Source organism: Haliotis asinina, unplaced genomic scaffold (genome assembly GCF_037392515.1).
Source record: "Haliotis asinina isolate JCU_RB_2024 unplaced genomic scaffold, JCU_Hal_asi_v2 scaffold_77, whole genome shotgun sequence".
NCBI lineage: Eukaryota > Metazoa > Mollusca > Gastropoda > Lepetellida > Haliotidae > Haliotis > Haliotis asinina.
In genome coordinates, this window is record NW_027133944.1 from 1 (window position 1) to 18280 (window position 18280).

Sequence of the window (18280 nt, forward strand, 5' to 3'; positions counted from 1 at the left end):
GAAACACACAGCTATCACTAGACATTGCCATACATAGCCAAATCCCTACCAGAAATGGACAGTAATATATACTACTATGCACATCCATCATACACACAGACATTGGTGTCCTTGACGACCAGCAACGTCAAGAAGGGGACACTTCTTTTAAAATTGACAGTAAAAAAAAACGTACATCTCCCCGGCCGGGAATTGAACCCGGGTCTCCCGCGTGACAGGCGGGGATACTGACCACTATACTACCGAGGATTGGATGAGAGCAACACGGCAAAATAACAGGCTGTACAGTGGAGGGCATACCCCAGCTCTCATCCAAGTTGAAACACTCACACGCTTAAACGTCAGCGCTGGGCATGCCTTTCCGTGTGAGAAACACACAGCTATCACTAGACATTGCCATACATAGCCAAATCCCTACCAGAAATGGACAGTAATATATACTACTATGCACATCCATCATACACACAGACATTGGTGTCCTTGACGACCAGCAACGTCAAGAAGGGGACACTTCTTTTAAAATTGACAGTAAAAAAAAACGTACATCTCCCCGGCCGGGAATTGAACCCGGGTCTCCCGCGTGACAGGCGGGGATACTGACCACTATACTACCGAGGATTGGATGAGAGCAACACGGCAAAATAACAGGCTGTACAGTGGAGGGCATACCCCAGCTCTCATCCAAGTTGAAACACTCACACGCTTAAACGTCAGCGCTGGGCATGCCTTTCCGTGTGAGAAACACACAGCTATCACTAGACATTGCCATACATAGCCAAATCCCTACCAGAAATGGACAGTAATATATACTACTATGCACATCCATCATACACACAGACATTGGTGTCCTTGACGACCAGCAACGTCAAGAAGGGGACACTTCTTTTAAAATTGACAGTAAAAAAAACGTACATCTCCCCGGCCGGGAATTGAACCCGGGTCTCCCGCGTGACAGGCGGGGATACTGACCACTATACTACCGAGGATTGGCTGAGAGCAACACGGCAAAATAACAGGCTGTACAGTGGAGGGCATACCCCAGCTCTCATCCAAGTTGAAACACTCACACGCTTAAACGTCAGCGCTGGGCATGCCTTTCCGTGTGAGAAACACACAGCTATCACTAGACATTGCCATACATAGCCAAATCCCTACCAGAAATGGACAGTAATATATACTACTATGCACATCCATCATACACACAGACATTGGTGTCCTTGACGACCAGCAACGTCAAGAAGGGGACACTTCTTTTAAAATTGACAGTAAAAAAAACGTACATCTCCCCGGCCGGAAATTGAACCCGGGTCTCCCGCGTGACAGGCGGGGATACTGACCACTATACTACCGAGGATTGGCTGAGAGCAACACGGCAAAATAACAGGCTGTACAGTGGAGGGCATACCCCAGCTCTCATCCAAGTTGAAACACTCACACGCTTAAACGTCAGCGCTGGGCATGCCTTTCCGTGTGAGAAACACACAGCTATCACTAGACATTGCCATACATAGCCAAATCCCTACCAGAAATGGACAGTAATATATACTACTATGCACATCCATCATACACACAGACATTGGTGTCCTTGACGACCAGCAACGTCAAGAAGGGGACACTTCTTTTAAAATTGACAGTAAAAAAAACCGTACATCTCCCCGGCCGGGAATTGAACCCGGGTCTCCCGCGTGACAGGCGGGGATACTGACCACTATACTACCGAGGATTGGCTGAGAGCAACACGGCAAAATAACAGGCTGTACAGTGGAGGGCATACCCCAGCTCTCATCCAAGTTGAAACACTCACACGCTTAAACGTCAGCGCTGGGCATGCCTTTCCGTGTGAGAAACACACAGCTATCACTAGACATTGCCATACATAGCCAAATCCCTACCAGAAATGGACAGTAATATATACTACTATGCACATCCATCATACACACAGACATTGGTGTCCTTGACGACCAGCAACGTCAAGAAGGGGACACTTCTTTTAAATTGACAGTAAAAAAAAACGTACATCTCCCCGGCCGGGAATTGAACCCGGGTCTCCCGCGTGACAGGCGGGGATACTGACCACTATACTACCGAGGATTGGCTGAGAGCAACACGGCAAAATAACAGGCTGTACAGTGGAGGGCATACCCCAGCTCTCATCCAAGTTGAAACACTCACACGCTTAAACGTCAGCGCTGGGCATGCCTTTCCGTGTGAGAAACACACAGCTATCACTAGACATTGCCATACATAGCCAAATCCCTACCAGAAATGGACAGTAATATATACTACTATGCACATCCATCATACACACAGACATTGGTGTCCTTGACGACCAGCAACGTCAAGAAGCGGACACTTCTTTTAAATTGACAGTAAAAAAAAACGTACATCTCCCCGGCCGGGAATTGAACCCGGGTCTCCCGCGTGACAGGCGGGGATACTGACCACTATACTACCGAGGATTGGCTGAAAGCAACACGGCAAAATAACAGGCTGTACAGTGGAGGGCATACCCCAGCTCTCATCCAAGTTGAAACACTCACACGCTTAAACGTCAGCGCTGGGCATGCCTTTCCGTGTGAGAAACACACAGCTATCACTAGACATTGCCATACATAGCCAAATCCCTACCAGAAATGGACAGTAATATATACTACTATGCACATCCATCATACACACAGACATTGGTGTCCTTGACGACCAGCAACGTCAAGAAGGGGACACTTCTTTTAAAATTGACAGTAAAAAAAAACGTACATCTCCCCGGCCGGGAATTGAACCCGGATCTCCCGCGTGACAGGCGGGGATACTGACCACTATACTACCGAGGATTGGCTGAGAGCAACACGGCAAAATAACAGGCTGTACAGTGGAGGCATACCCCAGCTCTCATCCAAGTTGAAACACTCACACGCTTAAACGTCAGCGCTGGGCATGCCTTTCCGTGTGAGAAACACACAGCTATCACTAGACATTGCCATACATAGCCAAATCCCTACCAGAAATGGACAGTAATATATACTACTATGCACATCCATCATACACACAGACATTGGTGTCCTTGACGACCAGCAACGTCAAGAAGGGGACACTTCTTTTAAAATTGACAGTAAAAAAAAACGTACATCTCCCCGGCCGGGAATTGAACCCGGGTCTCCCGCGTGACAGGCGGGGATACTGACCACTATACTACCGAGGATTGGCTGAGAGCAACACGGCAAAATAACAGGCTGTACAGTGGAACGGCATACCCCAGCTCTCATCCAAGTTGAAACACTCACACGCTTAAACGTCAGCGCTGGGCATGCCTTTCCGTGTGAGAAACACACAGCTATCACTAGACATTGCCATACATAGCCAAATCCCTACCAGAAATGGACAGTAATATATACTACTATGCACATCCATCATACACACAGACATTGGTGTCCTTGACGACCAGCAACGTCAAGAAGGGGACACTTCTTTTAAAATTGACAGTAAAAAAAAACGTACATCTCCCCGGCCGGGAATTGAACCCGGGTCTCCCGCGTGACAGGCGGGGATACTGACCACTATACTACCGAGGATTGGCTGAGAGCAACACGGCAAAATAACAGGCTGTACAGTGGAGGGCATACCCCAGCTCTCATCCAAGTTGAAACACTCACACGCTTAAACGTCAGCGCTGGGCATGCCTTTCCGTGTGAGAAACACACAGCTATCACTAGACATTGCCATACATAGCCAAATCCCTACCAGAAATGGACAGTAATATATACTACTATGCACATCCATCATACACACAGACATTGGTGTCCTTGACGACCAGCAACGTCAAGAAGGGGACACTTCTTTTAAAATTGACAGTAAAAAAAAACGTACATCTCCCCGGCCGGGAATTGAACCCGGGTCTCCCGCGTGACAGGCGGGGATACTGACCACTATACTACCGAGGATTGGCTGAGAGCAACACGGCAAAATAACAGGCTGTACAGTGGAGGGCATACCCCAGCTCTCATCCAAGTTGAAACACTCACACGCTTAAACGTCAGCGCTGGGCATGCCTTTCCGTGTGAGAAACACACAGCTATCACTAGACATTGCCATACATAGCCAAATCCCTACCAGAAATGGACAGTAATATATACTACTATGCACATCCATCATACACACAGACATTGGTGTCCTTGACGACCAGCAACGTCAAGAAGGGGACACTTCTTTTAAAATTGACAGTAAAAAAAAACCGTACATCTCCCCGGCCGGGAATTGAACCCGGGTCTCCCGCGTGACAGGCGGGGATACTGACCACTATACTACCGAGGATTGGCTGAGAGCAACACGGCAAAATAACAGGCTGTACAGTGGAGGGCATACCCCAGCTCTCATCCAAGTTGAAACACTCACACGCTTAAACGTCAGCGCTGGGCATGCCTTTCCGTGTGAGAAACACACAGCTATCACTAGACATTGCCATACATAGCCAAATCCCTACCAGAAATGGACAGTAATATATACTACTATGCACATCCATCATACACACAGACATTGGTGTCCTTGACGACCAGCAACGTCAAGAAGGGGACACTTCTTTTAAAATTGACAGTAAAAAAAACGTACATCTCCCCGGCCGGGAATTGAACCCGGGTCTCCCGCGTGACAGGCGGGGATACTGACCACTATACTACCGAGGATTGGCTGAGAGCAACACGGCAAAATAACAGGCTGTACAGTGGAGGGCATACCCCAGCTCTCATCCAAGTTGAAACACTCACACGCTTAAACGTCAGCGCTGGGCATGCCTTTCCGTGTGAGAAACACACAGCTATCACTAGACATTGCCATACATAGCCAAATCCCTACCAGAAATGGACAGTAATATATACTACTATGCACATCCATCATACACACAGACATTGGTGTCCTTGACGACCAGCAACGTCAAGAAGCGGACACTTCTTTTAAAATTGACAGTAAAAAAAACCGTACATCTCCCCGGCCGGGAATTGAACCCGGGTCTCCCGCGTGACAGGCGGGGATACTGACCACTATACTACCGAGGATTGGCTGAGAGCAACACGGCAAAATAACAGGCTGTACAGTGGAGGGCATACCCCAGCTCTCATCCAAGTTGAAACACTCACACGCTTAAACGTCAGCGCTGGGCATGCCTTTCCGTGTGAGAAACACACAGCTATCACTAGACATTGCCATACATAGCCAAATCCCTACCAGAAATGGACAGTAATATATACTACTATGCACATCCATCATACACACAGACATTGGTGTCCTTGACGACCAGCAACGTCAAGAAGGGGACACTTCTTTTAAAATTGACAGTAAAAAAAAACGTACATCTCCCCGGCCGGGAATTGAACCCGGGTCTCCCGCGTGACAGGCGGGGATACTGACCACTATACTACCGAGGATTGGCTGAGAGCAACACGGCAAAATAACAGGCTGTACAGTGGAGGGCATACCCCAGCTCTCATCCAAGTTGAAACACTCACACGCTTAAACGTCAGCGCTGGGCATGCCTTTCCGTGTGAGAAACACACAGCTATCACTAGACATTGCCATACATAGCCAAATCCCTACCAGAAATGGACAGTAATATATACTACTATGCACATCCATCATACACACAGACATTGGTGTCCTTGACGACCAGCAACGTCAAGAAGGGGACACTTCTTTTAAAATTGACAGTAAAAAAAACGTACATCTCCCCGGCCGGGAATTGAACCCGGGTCTCCCGCGTGACAGGCGGGGATACTGACCACTATACTACCGAGGATTGGCTGAGAGCAACACGGCAAAATAACAGGCTGTACAGTGGAGGGCATACCCCAGCTCTCATCCAAGTTGAAACACTCACACGCTTAAACGTCAGCGCTGGGCATGCCTTTCCGTGTGAGAAACACACAGCTATCACTAGACATTGCCATACATAGCCAAATCCCTACCAGAAATGGACAGTAATATATACTACTATGCACATCCATCATACACACAGACATTGGTGTCCTTGACGACCAGCAACGTCAAGAAGGGGACACTTCTTTTAAAATTGACAGTAAAAAAAAACGTACATCTCCCCGGCCGGGAAATGAACCCGGGTCTCCCGCGTGACAGGCGGGGATACTGACCACTATACTACCGAGGATTGGCTGAGAGCAACACGGCAAAATAACAGGCTGTACAGTGGAGGGCATACCCCAGCTCTCATCCAAGTTGAAACACTCACACGCTTAAACGTCAGCGCTGGGCATGCCTTTCCGTGTGAGAAACACACAGCTATCACTAGACATTGCCATACATAGCCAAATCCCTACCAGAAATGGACAGTAATATATACTACTATGCACATCCATCATACACACAGACATTGGTGTCCTTGACGACCAACAACGTCAAGAAGGGGACACTTCTTTTAAAATTGACAGTAAAAAAAACCGTACATCTCCCCGGCCGGGAATTGAACCCGGGTCTCCCGCGTGACAGGCGGGGATACTGACCACTATACTACCGAGGATTGGCTGAGAGCAACACGGCAAAATAACAGGCTGTACAGTGGAGGGCATACCCCAGCTCTCATCCAAGTTGAAACACTCACACGCTTAAACGTCAGCGCTGGGCATGCCTTTCCGTGTGAGAAACACACAGCTATCACTAGACATTGCCATACATAGCCAAATCCCTACCAGAAATGGACAGTAATATATACTACTATGCACATCCATCATACACACAGACATTGGTGTCCTTGACGACCAGCAACGTCAAGAAGCGGACACTTCTTTTAAAATTGACAGTAAAAAAAACGTACATCTCCCCGGCCGGGAATTGAACCCGGGTCTCCCGCGTGACAGGCGGGGATACTGACCACTATACTACCGAGGATTGGCTGAAAGCAACACGGCAAAATAACAGGCTGTACAGTGGAGGGCATACCCCAGCTCTCATCCAAGTTGAAACACTCACACGCTTAAACGTCAGCGCTGGGCATGCCTTTCCGTGTGAGAAACACACAGCTATCACTAGACATTGCCATACATAGCCAAATCCCTACCAGAAATGGACAGTAATATATACTACTATGCACATCCATCATACACACAGACATTGGTGTCCTTGACGACCAGCAACGTCAAGAAGGGGACACTTCTTTTAAAATTGACAGTAAAAAAAACCGTACATCTCCCCGGCCGGGAATTGAACCCGGGTCTCCCGCGTGACAGGCGGGGATACTGACCACTATACTACCGAGGATTGGCTGAAAGCAACACGGCAAAATAACAGGCTGTACAGTGGAGGGCATACCCCAGCTCTCATCCAAGTTGAAACACTCACACGCTTAAACGTCAGCGCTGGGCATGCCTTTCCGTGTGAGAAACACACAGCTATCACTAGACATTGCCATACATAGCCAAATCCCTACCAGAAATGGACAGTAATATATACTACTATGCACATCCATCATACACACAGACATTGGTGTCCTTGACGACCAGCAACGTCAAGAAGGGGACACTTCTTTTAAAATTGACAGTAAAAAAAAACGTACATCTCCCCGGCCGGGAATTGAACCCGGGTCTCCCGCGTGACAGGCGGGGATACTGACCACTATACTACCGAGGATTGGCTGAGAGCAACACGGCAAAATAACAGGCTGTACAGTGGAGGGCATACCCCAGCTCTCATCCAAGTTGAAACACTCACACGCTTAAACGTCAGCGCTGGGCATGCCTTTCCGTGTGAGAAACACACAGCTATCACTAGACATTGCCATACATAGCCAAATCCCTACCAGAAATGGACAGTAATATATACTACTATGCACATCCATCATACACACAGACATTGGTGTCCTTGACGACCAGCAACGTCAAGAAGGGGACACTTCTTTTAAAATTGACAGTAAAAAAAAACGTACATCTCCCCGGCCGGGAATTGAACCCGGGTCTCCCGCGTGACAGGCGGGGATACTGACCACTATACTACCGAGGATTGGCTGAGAGCAACACGGCAAAATAACAGGCTGTACAGTGGAGGGCATACCCCAGCTCTCATCCAAGTTGAAACACTCACACGCTTAAACGTCAGCGCTGGGCATGCCTTTCCGTGTGAGAAACACACAGCTATCACTAGACATTGCCATACATAGCCAAATCCCTACCAGAAATGGACAGTAATATATACTACTATGCACATCCATCATACACACAGACATTGGTGTCCTTGACGACCAGCAACGTCAAGAAGGGGACACTTCTTTTAAAATTGACAGTAAAAAAAAACGTACATCTCCCCGGCCGGGAATTGAACCCGGGTCTCCCGCGTGACAGGCGGGGATACTGACCACTATACTACCGAGGATTGGCTGAAAGCAACACGGCAAAATAACAGGCTGTACAGTGGAGGGCATACCCCAGCTCTCATCCAAGTTGAAACACTCACACGCTTAAACGTCAGCGCTGGGCATGCCTTTCCGTGTGAGAAACACACAGCTATCACTAGACATTGCCATACATAGCCAAATCCCTACCAGAAATGGACAGTAATATATACTACTATGCACATCCATCATACACACAGACATTGGTGTCCTTGACGACCAGCAACGTCAAGAAGGGGACACTTCTTTTAAAATTGACAGTAAAAAAAAACGTACATCTCCCCGGCCGGGAATTGAACCCGGGTCTCCCGCGTGACAGGCGGGGATACTGACCACTATACTACCGAGGATTGGCTGAAAGCAACACGGCAAAATAACAGGCTGTACAGTGGAGGGCATACCCCAGCTCTCATCCAAGTTGAAACACTCACACGCTTAAACGTCAGCGCTGGGCATGCCTTTCCGTGTGAGAAACACACAGCTATCACTAGACATTGCCATACATAGCCAAATCCCTACCAGAAATGGACAGTAATATATACTACTATGCACATCCATCATACACACAGACATTGGTGTCCTTGACGACCAGCAACGTCAAGAAGGGGACACTTCTTTTAAAATTGACAGTAAAAAAAAACGTACATCTCCCCGGCCGGGAATTGAACCCGGGTCTCCCGCGTGACAGGCGGGATACTGACCACTATACTACCGAGGATTGGCTGAAAGCAACACGGCAAAATAACAGGCTGTACAGTGGATCGCATACCCCAGCTCTCATCCAAGTTGAAACACTCACACGCTTAAACGTCAGCGCTGGGCATGCCTTTCCGTGTGAGAAACACACAGCTATCACTAGACATTGCCATACATAGCCAAATCCCTACCAGAAATGGACAGTAATATATACTACTATGCACATCCATCATACACACAGACATTGGTGTCCTTGACGACCAGCAACGTCAAGAAGGGGACACTTCTTTTAAAATTGACAGTAAAAAAAAACGTACATCTCCCCGGCCGGGAATTGAACCCGGGTCTCCCGCGTGACAGGCGGGGATACTGACCACTATACTACCGAGGATTGGCTGAGAGCAACACGGCAAAATAACAGGCTGTACAGTGGAGGGCATACCCCAGCTCTCATCCAAGTTGAAACACTCACACGCTTAAACGTCAGCGCTGGGCATGCCTTTCCGTGTGAGAAACACACAGCTATCACTAGACATTGCCATACATAGCCAAATCCCTACCAGAAATGGACAGTAATATATACTACTATGCACATCCATCATACACACAGACATTGGTGTCCTTGACGACCAGCAACGTCAAGAAGGGGACACTTCTTTTAAATTGACAGTAAAAAAAAACGTACATCTCCCCGGCCGGGAATTGAACCCGGGTCTCCCGCGTGACAGGCGGGGATACTGACCACTATACTACCGAGGATTGGCTGAAAGCAACACGGCAAAATAACAGGCTGTACAGTGGAAGGCATACCCCAGCTCTCATCCAAGTTGAAACACTCACACGCTTAAACGTCAGCGCTGGGCATGCCTTTCCGTGTGAGAAACACACAGCTATCACTAGACATTGCCATACATAGCCAAATCCCTACCAGAAATGGACAGTAATATATACTACTATGCACATCCATCATACACACAGACATTGGTGTCCTTGACGACCAGCAACGTCAAGAAGGGGACACTTCTTTTAAAATTGACAGTAAAAAAAAACGTACATCTCCCCGGCCGGGAATTGAACCCGGGTCTCCCGCGTGACAGGCGGGGATACTGACCACTATACTACCGAGGATTGGCTGAAAGCAACACGGCAAAATAACAGGCTGTACAGTGGAGGGCATACCCCAGCTCTCATCCAAGTTGAAACACTCACACGCTTAAACGTCAGCGCTGGGCATGCCTTTCCGTGTGAGAAACACACAGCTATCACTAGACATTGCCATACATAGCCAAATCCCTACCAGAAATGGACAGTAATATATACTACTATGCACATCCATCATACACACAGACATTGGTGTCCTTGACGACCAGCAACGTCAAGAAGGGGACACTTCTTTTAAAATTGACAGTAATAAAAAACGTACATCTCCCCGGCCGGGAATTGAACCCGGGTCTCCCGCGTGACAAGCGGGGATACTGACCACTATACTACCGAGGATTGGCTGAAAGCAACACGGCAAAATAACAGGCTGTACAGTGGAGGGCATACCCCAGCTCTCATCCAAGTTGAAACACTCACACGCTTAAACGTCAGCGCTGGGCATGCCTTTCCGTGTGAGAAACACACAGCTATCACTAGACATTGCCATACATAGCCAAATCCCTACCAGAAATGGACAGTAATATATACTACTATGCACATCCATCATACACACAGACATTGGTGTCCTTGACGACCAGCAACGTCAAGAAGGGGACACTTCTTTTAAAATTGACAGTAAAAAAAAACGTACATCTCCCCGGCCGGGAATTGAACCCGGGTCTCCCGCGTGACAGGCGGGGATGCTGACCACTATACTACCGAGGATTGGCTGAAAGCAACACGGCAAAATAACAGGCTGTACAGTGGATCGCATACCCCAGCTCTCATCCAAGTTGAAACACTCACACGCTTAAACGTCAGCGCTGGGCATGCCTTTCCGTGTGAGAAACACACAGCTATCACTAGACATTGCCATACATAGCCAAATCCCTACCAGAAATGGACAGTAATATATACTACTATGCACATCCATCATACACACAGACATTGGTGTCCTTGACGACCAGCAACGTCAAGAAGGGGACACTTCTTTTAAAATTGACAGTAAAAAAAAACGTACATCTCCCCGGCCGGGAATTGAACCCGGGTCTCCCGCGTGACAGGCGGGGATACTGACCACTATACTACCGAGGATTGGCTGAAAGCAACACGGCAAAATAACAGGCTGTACAGTGGAAGGCATACCCCAGCTCTCATCCAAGTTGAAACACTCACACGCTTAAACGTCAGCGCTGGGCATGCCTTTCCGTGTGAGAAACACACAGCTATCACTAGACATTGCCATACATAGCCAAATCCCTACCAGAAATGGACAGTAATATATACTACTATGCACATCCATCATACACACAGACATTGGTGTCCTTGACGACCAGCAACGTCAAGAAGGGGACACTTCTTTTAAAATTGACAGTAAAAAAAACCGTACATCTCCCCGGCCGGGAATTGAACCCGGGTCTCCCGCGTGACAGGCGGGGATACTGACCACTATACTACCGAGGATTGGCTGAAAGCAACACGGCAAAATAACAGGCTGTACAGTGGAGGGCATACCCCAGCTCTCATCCAAGTTGAAACACTCACACGCTTAAACGTCAGCGCTGGGCATGCCTTTCCGTGTGAGAAACACACAGCTATCACTAGACATTGCCACACATAGCCAAATCCCTACCAGAAATGGACAGTAATATATACTACTATGCACATCCATCATACACACAGACATTGGTGTCCTTGACGACCAGCAACGTCAAGAAGGGGACACTTCTTTTAAAATTGACAGTAATAAAAAACGTACATCTCCCCGGCCGGGAATTGAACCCGGGTCTCCCGCGTGACAAGCGGGGATACTGACCACTATACTACCGAGGATTGGCTGAAAGCAACACGGCAAAATAACAGGCTGTACAGTGGAGGGCATACCCCAGCTCTCATCCAAGTTGAAACACTCACACGTTTAAACGTCAGCGCTGGGCATGCCTTTCCGTGTGAGAAACACACAGCTATCACTAGACATTGCCATACATAGCCAAATCCCTACCAGAAATGGACAGTAATATATACTACTATGCACATCCATCATACACACAGACATTGGTGTCCTTGACGACCAGCAACGTCAAGAAGGGGACACTTCTTTTAAAATTGACAGTAAAAAAAAACGTACATCTCCCCGGCCGGGAATTGAACCCGGGTCTCCCGCGTGACAGGCGGGGATACTGACCACTATACTACCGAGGATTGGCTGAAAGCAACACGGCAAAATAACAGGCTGTACAGTGGAGGTCATACCCCAGCTCTCATCCAAGTTGAAACACTCACACGCTTAAACGTCAGCGCTGGGCATGCCTTTCCGTGTGAGAAACACACAGCTATCACTAGACATTGCCATACATAGCCAAATCCCTACCAGAAATGGACAGTAATATATACTACTATGCACATCCATCATACACACAGACATTGGTGTCCTTGACGACCAGCAACGTCAAGAAGGGGACACTTCTTTTAAAATTGACAGTAAAAAAAAACGTACATCTCCCCGGCCGGGAATTGAACCCGGGTCTCCCGCGTGACAGGCGGGGATACTGACCACTATACTACCGAGGATTGGCTGAAAGCAACACGGCAAAATAACAGGCTGTACAGTGGATCGCATACCCCAGCTCTCATCCAAGTTGAAACACTCACACGCTTAAACGTCAGCGCTGGGCATGCCTTTCCGTGTGAGAAACACACAGCTATCACTAGACATTGCCATACATAGCCAAATCCCTACCAGAAATGGACAGTAATATATACTACTATGCACATCCATCATACACACAGACATTGGTGTCCTTGACGACCAGCAACGTCAAGAAGGGGACACTTCTTTTAAAATTGACAGTAAAAAAAAACCGTACATCTCCCCGGCCGGGAATTGAACCCGGGTCTCCCGCGTGACAGGCGGGGATACTGACCACTATACTACCGAGGATTGGCTGAGAGCAACACGGCAAAATAACAGGCTGTACAGTGGAGGGCATACCCCAGCTCTCATCCAAGTTGAAACACTCACACGCTTAAACGTCAGCGCTGGGCATGCCTTTCCGTGTGAGAAACACACAGCTATCACTAGACATTGCCATACATAGCCAAATCCCTACCAGAAATGGACAGTAATATATACTACTATGCACATCCATCATACACACAGACATTGGTGTCCTTGACGACCAGCAACGTCAAGAAGGGGACACTTCTTTTAAAATTGACAGTAAAAAAAAACGTACATCTCCCCGGCCGGGAATTGAACCCGGGTCTCCCGCGTGACAGGCGGGGATACTGACCACTATACTACCGAGGATTGGCTGAAAGCAACACGGCAAAATAACAGGCTGTACAGTGGAAGGCATACCCCAGCTCTCATCCAAGTTGAAACACTCACACGCTTAAACGTCAGCGCTGGGCATGCCTTTCCGTGTGAGAAACACACAGCTATCACTAGACATTGCCATACATAGCCAAATCCCTACCAGAAATGGACAGTAATATATACTACTATGCACATCCATCATACACACAGACATTGGTGTCCTTGACGACCAGCAACGTCAAGAAGGGGACACTTCTTTTAAAATTGACAGTAAAAAAAAACGTACATCTCCCCGGCCGGGAATTGAACCCGGGTCTCCCGCGTGACAGGCGGGGATACTGACCACTATACTACCGAGGATTGGCTGAAAGCAACACGGCAAAATAACAGGCTGTACAGTGGAGGGCATACCCCAGCTCTCATCCAAGTTGAAACACTCACACGCTTAAACGTCAGCGCTGGGCATGCCTTTCCGTGTGAGAAACACACAGCTATCACTAGACATTGCCATACATAGCCAAATCCCTACCAGAAATGGACAGTAATATATACTACTATGCACATCCATCATACACACAGACATTGGTGTCCTTGACGACCAGCAACGTCAAGAAGGGGACACTTCTTTTAAAATTGACAGTAATAAAAAACGTACATCTCCCCGGCCGGGAATTGAACCCGGGTCTCCCGCGTGACAGCGGGGATACTGACCACTATACTACCGAGGATTGGCTGAAAGCAACACGGCAAAATAACAGGCTGTACAGTGGAGGGCATACCCCAGCTCTCATCCAAGTTGAAACACTCACACGCTTAAACGTCAGCGCTGGGCATGCCTTTCCGTGTGAGAAACACACAGCTATCACTAGACATTGCCATACATAGCCAAATCCCTACCAGAAATGGACAGTAATATATACTACTATGCACATCCATCATACACACAGACATTGGTGTCCTTGACGACCAGCAACGTCAAGAAGGGGACACTTCTTTTAAAATTGACAGTAAAAAAAAACGTACATCTCCCCGGCCGGGAATTGAACCCGGGTCTCCCGCGTGACAGGCGGGGATACTGACCACTATACTACCGAGGATTGGCTGAAAGCAACACGGCAAAATAACAGGCTGTACAGTGGAGGGCATACCCCAGCTCTCATCCAAGTTGAAACACTCACACGCTTAAACGTCAGCGCTGGGCATGCCTTTCCGTGTGAGAAACACACAGCTATCACTAGACATTGCCATACATAGCCAAATCCCTACCAGAAATGGACAGTAATATATACTACTATGCACATCCATCATACACACAGACATTGGTGTCCTTGACGACCAGCAACGTCAAGAAGGGGACACTTCTTTTAAAATTGACAGTAAAAAAAAACGTACATCTCCCCGGCCGGGAATTGAACCCGGGTCTCCCGCGTGACAGGCGGGGATACTGACCACTATACTACCGAGGATTGGCTGAAAGCAACACGGCAAAATAACAGGCTGTACAGTGGAAGGCATACCCCAGCTCTCATCCAAGTTGAAACACTCACACGCTTAAACGTCAGCGCTGGGCATGCCTTTCCGTGTGAGAAACACACAGCTATCACTAGACATTGCCATACATAGCCAAATCCCTACCAGAAATGGACAGTAATATATACTACTATGCACATCCATCATACACACAGACATTGGTGTCCTTGACGACCAGCAACGTCAAGAAGGGGACACTTCTTTTAAAATTGACAGTAAAAAAAAACGTACATCTCCCCGGCCGGGAATTGAACCCGGGTCTCCCGCGTGACAGGCGGGGATACTGACCACTATACTACCGAGGATTGGCTGAAAGCAACACGGCAAAATAACAGGCTGTACAGTGGAGGGCATACCCCAGCTCTCATCCAAGTTGAAACACTCACACGCTTAAACGTCAGCGCTGGGCATGCCTTTCCGTGTGAGAAACACACAGCTATCACTAGACATTGCCATACATAGCCAAATCCCTACCAGAAATGGACAGTAATATATACTACTATGCACATCCATCATACACACAGACATTGGTGTCCTTGACGACCAGCAACGTCAAGAAGGGGACACTTCTTTTAAAATTGACAGTAATAAAAAACGTACATCTCCCCGGCCGGGAATTGAACCCGGGTCTCCCGCGTGACAAGCGGGGATACTGACCACTATACTACCGAGGATTGGCTGAAAGCAACACGGCAAAATAACAGGCTGTACAGTGGAGGGCATACCCCAGCTCTCATCCAAGTTGAAACACTCACACGCTTAAACGTCAGCGCTGGGCATGCCTTTCCGTGTGAGAAACACACAGCTATCACTAGACATTGCCATACATAGCCAAATCCCTACCAGAAATGGACAGTAATATATACTACTATGCACATCCATCATACACACAGACATTGGTGTCCTTGACGACCAGCAACGTCAAGAAGGGGACACTTCTTTTAAAATTGACAGTAAAAAAAAACGTACATCTCCCCGGCCGGGAATTGAACCCGGGTCTCCCGCGTGACAGGCGGGGATACTGACCACTATACTACCGAGGATTGGCTGAAAGCAACACGGCAAAATAACAGGCTGTACAGTGGAGGGCATACCCCAGCTCTCATCCAAGTTGAAACACTCACACGCTTAAACGTCAGCGCTGGGCATGCCTTTCCGTGTGAGAAACACACAGCTATCACTAGACATTGCCATACATAGCCAAATCCCTACCAGAAATGGACAGTAATATATACTACTATGCACATCCATCATACACACAGACATTGGTGTCCTTGACGACCAGCAACGTCAAGAAGGGGACACTTCTTTTAAAATTGACAGTAAAAAAAAACGTACATCTCCCCGGCCGGGAATTGAACCCGGGTCTCCCGCGTGACAGGCGGGGATACTGACCACTATACTACCGAGGATTGGCTGAAAGCAACACGGCAAAATAACAGGCTGTACAGTGGAGGGCATACCCCAGCTCTCATCCAAGTTGAAACACTCACACGCTTAAACGTCAGCGCTGGGCATGCCTTTCCGTGTGAGAAACACACAGCTATCACTAGACATTGCCATACATAGCCAAATCCCTACCAGAAATGGACAGTAATATATACTACTATGCACATCCATCATACACACAGACATTGGTGTCCTTGACGACCAGCAACGTCAAGAAGGGGACACTTCTTTTAAAATTGACAGTAAAAAAAAACGTACATCTCCCCGGCCGGGAATTGAACCCGGGTCTCCCGCGTGACAGGCGGGGATACTGACCACTATACTACCGAGGATTGGCTGAGAGCAACACGGCAAAATAACAGGCTGTACAGTGGAGGGCATACCCCAGCTCTCATCCAAGTTGAAACACTCACACGCTTAAACGTCAGCGCTGGGCATGCCTTTCCGTGTGAGAAACACACAGCTATCACTAGACATTGCCATACATAGCCAAATCCCTACCAGAAATGGACAGTAATATATACTACTATGCACATCCATCATACACACAGACATTGGTGTCCTTGACGACCAGCAACGTCAAGAAAGGGACACTTCTTTTAAAATTGACAGTAAAAAAAAACGTACATCTCCCCGGCCGGGAATTGAACCCGGGTCTCCCGCGTGACAGGCGGGGATACTGACCACTATACTACCGAGGATTGGCTGAAAGCAACACGGCAAAATAACAGGCTGTACAGTGGAGGGCATACCCCAGCTCTCATCCAAGTTGAAACACTCACACGCTTAAACGTCAGCGCTGGGCATGCCTTTCCGTGTGAGAAACACACAGCTATCACTAGACATTGCCATACATAGCCAAATCCCTACCAGAAATGGACAGTAATATATACTACTATGCACATCCATCATACACACAGACATTGGTGTCCTTGACGACCAGCAACGTCAAGAAGGGGACACTTCTTTTAAAATTGACAGTAAAAAAAAACGTACATCTCCCCGGCCGGGAATTGAACCCGGGTCTCCCGCGTGACAGGCGGGGATACTGACCACTATACTACCGAGGATTGGCTGAAAGCAACACGGCAAAATAACAGGCTGTACAGTGGAGGGCATACCCCAGCTCTCATCCAAGTTGAAACACTCACACGCTTAAACGTCAGCGCTGGGCATGCCTTTCCGTGTGAGAAACACACAGCTATCACTAGACATTGCCATACATAGCCAAATCCCTACCAGAAATGGACAGTAATATATACTACTATGCACATCCATCATACACACAGACATTGGTGTCCTTGACGACCAGCAACGTCAAGAAGGGGACACTTCTTTTAAAATTGACAGTAATAAAAAACGTACATCTCCCCGGCCGGGAATTGAACCCGGGTCTCCCGCGTGACAAGCGGGGATACTGACCACTATACTACCGAGGATTGGCTGAAAGCAACACGGCAAAATAACAGGCTGTACAGTGGAGGGCATACCCCAGCTCTCATCCAAGTTGAAACACTCACACGCTTAAACGTCAGCGCTGGGCATGCCTTTCCGTGTGAGAAACACACAGCTATCACTAGACATTGCCATACATAGCCAAATCCCTACCAGAAATGGACAGTAATATATACTACTATGCACATCCATCATACACACAGACATTGGTGTCCTTGACGACCAGCCACGTCAAGAAGGGGACACTTCTTTTAAAATTGACAGTAAAAAAAACCGTACATCTCCCCGGCCGGGAATTGAACCCGGGTCTC

At 48.0% G+C, this 18280-nt stretch overlaps 39 non-coding genes across 39 annotated transcripts; all 39 read right to left on the minus strand.

The window, feature by feature from the left end:
* Window positions 1–177: 177 nt before the first annotated feature.
* Window positions 178–249, minus strand: Trnad-guc (transfer RNA aspartic acid (anticodon GUC)). Its single transcript has one exon. It is a non-coding gene; the product is annotated as a tRNA-Asp (tRNA).
* Window positions 250–546: 297 nt separating this feature from the next.
* On the minus strand, window positions 547–618 carry Trnad-guc (transfer RNA aspartic acid (anticodon GUC)). Its single transcript has one exon. It is a non-coding gene; the product is annotated as a tRNA-Asp (tRNA).
* Window positions 619–914: 296 nt separating this feature from the next.
* Window positions 915–986, minus strand: Trnad-guc (transfer RNA aspartic acid (anticodon GUC)). The gene has a single exon. It is a non-coding gene; the product is annotated as a tRNA-Asp (tRNA).
* Window positions 987–1651: 665 nt separating this feature from the next.
* On the minus strand, window positions 1652–1723 carry Trnad-guc (transfer RNA aspartic acid (anticodon GUC)). The gene has a single exon. It is a non-coding gene; the product is annotated as a tRNA-Asp (tRNA).
* Window positions 1724–2019: 296 nt separating this feature from the next.
* Trnad-guc (transfer RNA aspartic acid (anticodon GUC)) lies at window positions 2020–2091 on the minus strand. The gene has a single exon. It is a non-coding gene; the product is annotated as a tRNA-Asp (tRNA).
* Window positions 2092–2387: 296 nt separating this feature from the next.
* Window positions 2388–2459, minus strand: Trnad-guc (transfer RNA aspartic acid (anticodon GUC)). The gene has a single exon. It is a non-coding gene; the product is annotated as a tRNA-Asp (tRNA).
* A 665-nt stretch (window positions 2460–3124) lies between these two features.
* Trnad-guc (transfer RNA aspartic acid (anticodon GUC)) lies at window positions 3125–3196 on the minus strand. The gene has a single exon. It is a non-coding gene; the product is annotated as a tRNA-Asp (tRNA).
* Window positions 3197–3494: 298 nt separating this feature from the next.
* Window positions 3495–3566, minus strand: Trnad-guc (transfer RNA aspartic acid (anticodon GUC)). The gene has a single exon. It is a non-coding gene; the product is annotated as a tRNA-Asp (tRNA).
* Window positions 3567–3863: 297 nt separating this feature from the next.
* On the minus strand, window positions 3864–3935 carry Trnad-guc (transfer RNA aspartic acid (anticodon GUC)). Its single transcript has one exon. It is a non-coding gene; the product is annotated as a tRNA-Asp (tRNA).
* Window positions 3936–4233: 298 nt separating this feature from the next.
* On the minus strand, window positions 4234–4305 carry Trnad-guc (transfer RNA aspartic acid (anticodon GUC)). The gene has a single exon. It is a non-coding gene; the product is annotated as a tRNA-Asp (tRNA).
* Window positions 4306–4601: 296 nt separating this feature from the next.
* Window positions 4602–4673, minus strand: Trnad-guc (transfer RNA aspartic acid (anticodon GUC)). Its single transcript has one exon. It is a non-coding gene; the product is annotated as a tRNA-Asp (tRNA).
* A 297-nt stretch (window positions 4674–4970) lies between these two features.
* Trnad-guc (transfer RNA aspartic acid (anticodon GUC)) lies at window positions 4971–5042 on the minus strand. Its single transcript has one exon. It is a non-coding gene; the product is annotated as a tRNA-Asp (tRNA).
* A 297-nt stretch (window positions 5043–5339) lies between these two features.
* Trnad-guc (transfer RNA aspartic acid (anticodon GUC)) lies at window positions 5340–5411 on the minus strand. Its single transcript has one exon. It is a non-coding gene; the product is annotated as a tRNA-Asp (tRNA).
* A 296-nt stretch (window positions 5412–5707) lies between these two features.
* On the minus strand, window positions 5708–5779 carry Trnad-guc (transfer RNA aspartic acid (anticodon GUC)). Its single transcript has one exon. It is a non-coding gene; the product is annotated as a tRNA-Asp (tRNA).
* A 666-nt stretch (window positions 5780–6445) lies between these two features.
* Trnad-guc (transfer RNA aspartic acid (anticodon GUC)) lies at window positions 6446–6517 on the minus strand. Its single transcript has one exon. It is a non-coding gene; the product is annotated as a tRNA-Asp (tRNA).
* Window positions 6518–6813: 296 nt separating this feature from the next.
* Window positions 6814–6885, minus strand: Trnad-guc (transfer RNA aspartic acid (anticodon GUC)). The gene has a single exon. It is a non-coding gene; the product is annotated as a tRNA-Asp (tRNA).
* Window positions 6886–7182: 297 nt separating this feature from the next.
* Window positions 7183–7254, minus strand: Trnad-guc (transfer RNA aspartic acid (anticodon GUC)). Its single transcript has one exon. It is a non-coding gene; the product is annotated as a tRNA-Asp (tRNA).
* Window positions 7255–7551: 297 nt separating this feature from the next.
* On the minus strand, window positions 7552–7623 carry Trnad-guc (transfer RNA aspartic acid (anticodon GUC)). The gene has a single exon. It is a non-coding gene; the product is annotated as a tRNA-Asp (tRNA).
* A 297-nt stretch (window positions 7624–7920) lies between these two features.
* Trnad-guc (transfer RNA aspartic acid (anticodon GUC)) lies at window positions 7921–7992 on the minus strand. The gene has a single exon. It is a non-coding gene; the product is annotated as a tRNA-Asp (tRNA).
* A 297-nt stretch (window positions 7993–8289) lies between these two features.
* On the minus strand, window positions 8290–8361 carry Trnad-guc (transfer RNA aspartic acid (anticodon GUC)). The gene has a single exon. It is a non-coding gene; the product is annotated as a tRNA-Asp (tRNA).
* A 297-nt stretch (window positions 8362–8658) lies between these two features.
* On the minus strand, window positions 8659–8730 carry Trnad-guc (transfer RNA aspartic acid (anticodon GUC)). The gene has a single exon. It is a non-coding gene; the product is annotated as a tRNA-Asp (tRNA).
* A 665-nt stretch (window positions 8731–9395) lies between these two features.
* On the minus strand, window positions 9396–9467 carry Trnad-guc (transfer RNA aspartic acid (anticodon GUC)). Its single transcript has one exon. It is a non-coding gene; the product is annotated as a tRNA-Asp (tRNA).
* A 296-nt stretch (window positions 9468–9763) lies between these two features.
* Trnad-guc (transfer RNA aspartic acid (anticodon GUC)) lies at window positions 9764–9835 on the minus strand. The gene has a single exon. It is a non-coding gene; the product is annotated as a tRNA-Asp (tRNA).
* Window positions 9836–10132: 297 nt separating this feature from the next.
* On the minus strand, window positions 10133–10204 carry Trnad-guc (transfer RNA aspartic acid (anticodon GUC)). Its single transcript has one exon. It is a non-coding gene; the product is annotated as a tRNA-Asp (tRNA).
* Window positions 10205–11239: 1035 nt separating this feature from the next.
* On the minus strand, window positions 11240–11311 carry Trnad-guc (transfer RNA aspartic acid (anticodon GUC)). Its single transcript has one exon. It is a non-coding gene; the product is annotated as a tRNA-Asp (tRNA).
* A 297-nt stretch (window positions 11312–11608) lies between these two features.
* On the minus strand, window positions 11609–11680 carry Trnad-guc (transfer RNA aspartic acid (anticodon GUC)). The gene has a single exon. It is a non-coding gene; the product is annotated as a tRNA-Asp (tRNA).
* A 666-nt stretch (window positions 11681–12346) lies between these two features.
* Trnad-guc (transfer RNA aspartic acid (anticodon GUC)) lies at window positions 12347–12418 on the minus strand. The gene has a single exon. It is a non-coding gene; the product is annotated as a tRNA-Asp (tRNA).
* A 297-nt stretch (window positions 12419–12715) lies between these two features.
* On the minus strand, window positions 12716–12787 carry Trnad-guc (transfer RNA aspartic acid (anticodon GUC)). Its single transcript has one exon. It is a non-coding gene; the product is annotated as a tRNA-Asp (tRNA).
* A 298-nt stretch (window positions 12788–13085) lies between these two features.
* On the minus strand, window positions 13086–13157 carry Trnad-guc (transfer RNA aspartic acid (anticodon GUC)). Its single transcript has one exon. It is a non-coding gene; the product is annotated as a tRNA-Asp (tRNA).
* A 297-nt stretch (window positions 13158–13454) lies between these two features.
* Trnad-guc (transfer RNA aspartic acid (anticodon GUC)) lies at window positions 13455–13526 on the minus strand. Its single transcript has one exon. It is a non-coding gene; the product is annotated as a tRNA-Asp (tRNA).
* Window positions 13527–13823: 297 nt separating this feature from the next.
* Window positions 13824–13895, minus strand: Trnad-guc (transfer RNA aspartic acid (anticodon GUC)). Its single transcript has one exon. It is a non-coding gene; the product is annotated as a tRNA-Asp (tRNA).
* A 665-nt stretch (window positions 13896–14560) lies between these two features.
* Trnad-guc (transfer RNA aspartic acid (anticodon GUC)) lies at window positions 14561–14632 on the minus strand. The gene has a single exon. It is a non-coding gene; the product is annotated as a tRNA-Asp (tRNA).
* A 297-nt stretch (window positions 14633–14929) lies between these two features.
* On the minus strand, window positions 14930–15001 carry Trnad-guc (transfer RNA aspartic acid (anticodon GUC)). Its single transcript has one exon. It is a non-coding gene; the product is annotated as a tRNA-Asp (tRNA).
* A 297-nt stretch (window positions 15002–15298) lies between these two features.
* Window positions 15299–15370, minus strand: Trnad-guc (transfer RNA aspartic acid (anticodon GUC)). The gene has a single exon. It is a non-coding gene; the product is annotated as a tRNA-Asp (tRNA).
* Window positions 15371–16036: 666 nt separating this feature from the next.
* Trnad-guc (transfer RNA aspartic acid (anticodon GUC)) lies at window positions 16037–16108 on the minus strand. The gene has a single exon. It is a non-coding gene; the product is annotated as a tRNA-Asp (tRNA).
* Window positions 16109–16405: 297 nt separating this feature from the next.
* On the minus strand, window positions 16406–16477 carry Trnad-guc (transfer RNA aspartic acid (anticodon GUC)). Its single transcript has one exon. It is a non-coding gene; the product is annotated as a tRNA-Asp (tRNA).
* Window positions 16478–16774: 297 nt separating this feature from the next.
* Trnad-guc (transfer RNA aspartic acid (anticodon GUC)) lies at window positions 16775–16846 on the minus strand. Its single transcript has one exon. It is a non-coding gene; the product is annotated as a tRNA-Asp (tRNA).
* Window positions 16847–17143: 297 nt separating this feature from the next.
* Trnad-guc (transfer RNA aspartic acid (anticodon GUC)) lies at window positions 17144–17215 on the minus strand. Its single transcript has one exon. It is a non-coding gene; the product is annotated as a tRNA-Asp (tRNA).
* Window positions 17216–17512: 297 nt separating this feature from the next.
* On the minus strand, window positions 17513–17584 carry Trnad-guc (transfer RNA aspartic acid (anticodon GUC)). Its single transcript has one exon. It is a non-coding gene; the product is annotated as a tRNA-Asp (tRNA).
* Window positions 17585–18280: the final 696 nt, after the last annotated feature.